Source organism: Solanum stenotomum, chromosome 2 (genome assembly GCF_019186545.1).
Source record: "Solanum stenotomum isolate F172 chromosome 2, ASM1918654v1, whole genome shotgun sequence".
Classification (NCBI taxonomy): Eukaryota; Viridiplantae; Streptophyta; class Magnoliopsida; order Solanales; family Solanaceae; genus Solanum; species Solanum stenotomum.
In genome coordinates, this window is record NC_064283.1 from 51974136 (window position 1) to 51978753 (window position 4618).

Here is a 4618-nt window from a genome sequence, read left to right on the forward strand (position 1 = left end):
GATGTTTTGAAATGTAGAAGTTTGATGATAGGGGGAACATGGTGATAGGGGGAACTGACTGATAATTTGAATGAATATTAAAATCATGTGAGGTAGTTTGTTTGTCATCATCAAAAAGTGGGAATATGATAAGTTTAAGGCTTTTCAGATGTTTTGATGATCCTCACAAATGCAGGGACCTGGTCCTCTGCAGAGTGTTCTCGTCCAGAGCAATGTGCTATACAGTTGGAATGCTGTCTTGTCAGAGGTTGGTGAAGTCATCAACGTACTAAAACAATCAGAATGGACGAGGTTGTTTGTCCAACAATCAATAATTCTTTATAGTTGATATAATCAACATGACAAACAACAAATTAATCATTCATTCAAAGAGAGAAAATTCAAGCTTCAAACAAAACAACAAGGGACCTTATCGACTGAAGAATCCTGTTGTGATTATTATTGCTTGTATTTGTGCTTAACTTGTAGGATTCTTTTCACTCTTGATAGAAACATTTCAAAAATTTATGTGACTCATTAAAAGAACTTAGTTAAGGGTAAATTTGTGTCTTACGTCAAAAAGTCTAAATTAATCAGTGAGGGTTTGTCTAGTGGGCAATGGATGCATTGCTTAGGCTTAGTAAGTAATAGGTTGTATTACTTAGAGTTGAGATTAGGAGGTTAATCTCAGTGTGTGTTGTAAACTGTGTTTCGCTTTTGCTTGAGAAGATTAGTGAAAACAGTTTGAAAATCCTATGAGACAGGTCGTGGTTTTACTTCCTTGAGCAAAGAGGTTTTCACGTAAAGTATTGTGTGTTCTCTTTACTTTCTGTATTTAGTTTTGTGCATAGAAACTGTCTAAAGGACTTGGTCCTACTTATTTAGTGGACGCATACATTAGAACAATCAATCATATAGTCACTTAGCTAAATCAACAGAAATTATTTGCAGAATGGAAATCAAGTTCCATTAATTGTTACTCCTATAAAATAAGAATGCAATGTGGAGACGTTAAATAGCACATACCATGAGTTTGTCACGTCTCTCCTCATATTTATGGATTCATATGTAATTAAAAAGATTATAAAAAAAGAAAATAATAATTATTTAAACGAATTAAAAAGGAAAGTAGGTGTGACAAATTAAAATGAGAAAGTATATCTTTATTTGCCCTTATTTTTTTCCAAATATGTAGGAAGTAAATAATTACGTGAATGATGATTTTAGCATGACATGAGCAACCTATTTAGGAAAAATAATCAACTAATAACCATTAATGACATAATATCTTGAATGTCTAGATCTCATTAATTAATTAATTTATATATATTCTATCTGTGAACAAAAAAGTCTGACCAAAAATAGAAAAAAATTAAATGGTTAACTCCATGGCCACTATATAAGTAGTGTGGCATTAGCCCTTTATTGAAAATATACAAAAAAAATAATCAAGATTTTGAAAGGGAAACCAAAGTCTACATTGTGTATGTCTCCTTTATCCTAATTTCATTTCTTAAGTTTTGTATTTGAATTTTGATGAATAATTTTGTTTACTAAAATACAGGACTCTTGAGCTTTAAGTTTAAATGCCTTATTGCCCCTTTTTATGGTTTAAAATTGCCTCAAATTTTAATTATATACTATTACATGGGATAATCTTAGTAGCATTGACTACTAAATTTTCACTTTTTTTGGTGAGATCATTCAATTCCTCACCTTAATTATAATCTCCTCCTTCATTTTTCCCTTTCCCAACCCCTATTTTTAAAACAAAAATATATTAATAAATATAATATATTATCACATTAAAAAAGAATGAACAAAAAAAGAAATAGAAATTGTCTATAGCAATTATAGTTACAAGTAAATTTATTCTCAGTATTGATGTATGCTAATTTTCACCCCTTCTTTGCCCTGTGTTGTTTCTTAACAAAAGAGAAGTGTAGCATGACTTGTTGGGTTTTAAAGGTGTAAATGAAAAATGAACAGTTGAAAATTTTATGAATAGTTGTGATTTTTTTTAAGAATTGCGACTTTTCTTGTGACTTTTTGGAAAGTTGACTATTCCAAAGGGCTATGACTTTTCCAAGGCCTTGTGACCTTTCCGATAAGGCATAATAAGAACATGTTTACGCTTTTCTTTGTTTTCTATAAATATATCAATTTTCTGTTATTTTTCAACAACAGATTTTCAGAAATTCTTCTTAATCTTCACAAACAAATTCTAGTGTATTTTTTTTATGGTTGAGTGGTTCGCTGACATTGTGATTTCAGGTAGCAATATTAATATTGTTTGAACAACATGTGCAACCAAGACCAATTCTCTGGCAACTCTAAAAGTCAGCTTATTGAAAACTCAGCTCAGAAAAAATCAAAGATTGAGACCGAATGTGAAGAAATTGATAGGATTAGTAAGCTACCTCATGCTCTAATTGTTGAAATTCTTTCTTTATTTCCCATAACAGATGCATTCTGAACAACTATTCTCTCTAAAGATTGGCAATACTTCTGGACTTGTATCAACAAAATTGGTTATGACAACGAGAAGTATAGTCGTTCAGATAGCTCGACTGTGCACAAATTCATTTCCTTAACGGATAATGTACTACCTCTCCTTAGTTGCTCTACCATGAAAAAGTTTAGTCTAAACTTTAAGTTCAGATATGATGATGGTGTGTCTTATTTTCTGGTAATTGACAAGTGGCTTGAGTTTGCTGTGAATAAGAAAGTGGAGGATTCACGCTTAAATATACGGTATATTGTTGATCCAGCGGAGCATGACCAACCTTATAGCTTACCTGAAGTTCTATGTAGTAGTTCATCCATTCTAAAACTCAACTTTGAGAATTACAGAATATTAGAAAATTGTGTACTAAATTGAACATCTTTGAAGAGTTTAACGCTGAAAGATTTGTTTCTCCGGGATGAACACATTAAACAAATAATGTCAAATTGTCCTCAATTGGAAATCTTTGAAGCTACGCCAATTTTGTGGTTTTAATCGTTTGCACGTGACTTCTCCAAAATGTAGGCGATTGGAATTGATCCATCACAATCATCTTTACGGGGATTGATATTCATTCGAAGGTGATACATGTTGCTTTGAAATTGTTGCTTCATATGTTGAACATTTAACGATTGGGATTTTTAATGATACAAGAATTAAGTTGAGGGACTTTTCATCTTTGAACCATGCCAATCTTGATCTCAACTACGATGAATTTGATGAAATGGATGAAAACATAGTGAAAGATCTTCTAGTAAGCGCTCGTTGTGCTAATGAGCTAATACTCTCATCCTGGTTTGTCAAGGTCAGTTATCAGTCCCAAATATCTCCAGTCTTTTTATGTTAATTGTGAATAGATCTCCTGTTTTATATGATGAATCGTTCTTCTCTTTAGGTGATTTCCATTTTGATGTTGGAAGAGGAAGACGTCTCCTTACCATTGCGGGAATGCAGATGGTTGACAATAAGTTTTTGCATTTCAAAACTTTCGTTCCCCTTACTAGACAACCTCTTAAGGTCAACTCCTAAGTTGGAAAATTTGATGATATTTCCCGATATGTTTTTTATTCTTTTCTTACTTCAGGATATCTTTATGTCAAATGTATATTGATCCCTTACAGCCTCAATGACTAACCTGATTTGTCCTTCTTTGGTATCTATAGTATCACCCCTTTTATGAAGATGAAGATATTGATTTGTCGAAAGACAAGAAGTACCTCTCCATTGAAGAAAACATATTCAAAGTTTCCTTACAGAATTTGAAGAATGTCTAGGTTATGCCATTATGTAGTCATACATATACATCTAACGCAACAGAGTTCCATCAATTCTTGAAGTTCTTACTTGAGCATGCAATAAATCTGGAGAAACTGGTTATAGTGCCAGAGCATAACGATTGCAACAATAGTTCTACTAATACCTTAAATCTGATGAAGTATTTGTTACCTTTTCCAACAAGTGCAAGTATTTCCTTAGGACCAGTTAGTCATAATGTTTTCTATTCCAAGTTTGTTTGAAACTCTATAAAAGCAATTTCTTTAGTCACTTTTTAATGTGAAAATATCATTTGATGAAGTTACAAGTTACATTCAGGAGGATACCTTTAATCTTTTTTATTTATTTATTATAAACATGCATGAATATGTAGCTTCCATTAATTAAAGTAATTAAAACTTAATTATGTGCCAGCCATCAATTAGCACACACAAAAAAAGTTGTGCATCCCTTAACCGAAGGTTTATGCCCGTAAAAAGAAGAGTTGGTTGACATCTCCCCCTAGAAGGATGGAAACAATCTTCGGGTTTTACCTGTTACCACACATCTCTTTAAGGTATTCCAACTTAGTGGGACTAGCCAAGAAAGTGAAGCAGTGGATGGGGCTACTTTTGTATACAACAACTCTAATCTGAAAGGATTCTGGAATAGAACACTACAAAAAACACGTGATTTGTGGAGGTTTAATTTCGAGGTTACATTCAACATCTGCAAATTGTATCGAATTGAGGGGATTTCTGTGCCCTCCGCTAATTTTATTGAATTTGCAGGGAATTAAGGGGATTTCTATACCCTTCGCTTATTTTATTAAATTTGCAGCGGTTAAAACCTTAGCTACACTTAAAAATAAAAAAAATA

General features: G+C 32.5%; 2 pseudogenes; both read left to right on the plus strand.

Annotated features, from left to right (window-relative positions):
- Positions 1-2281: 2281 nt before the first annotated feature.
- Positions 2282-4002, plus strand: LOC125856088 (putative F-box protein At1g49610; annotated as a pseudogene).
- A 223-nt stretch (positions 4003-4225) lies between these two features.
- LOC125857271 (U6atac minor spliceosomal RNA) lies at positions 4226-4375 on the plus strand (annotated as a pseudogene).
- The last annotated feature ends 243 nt before the right edge of the window (positions 4376-4618 follow it).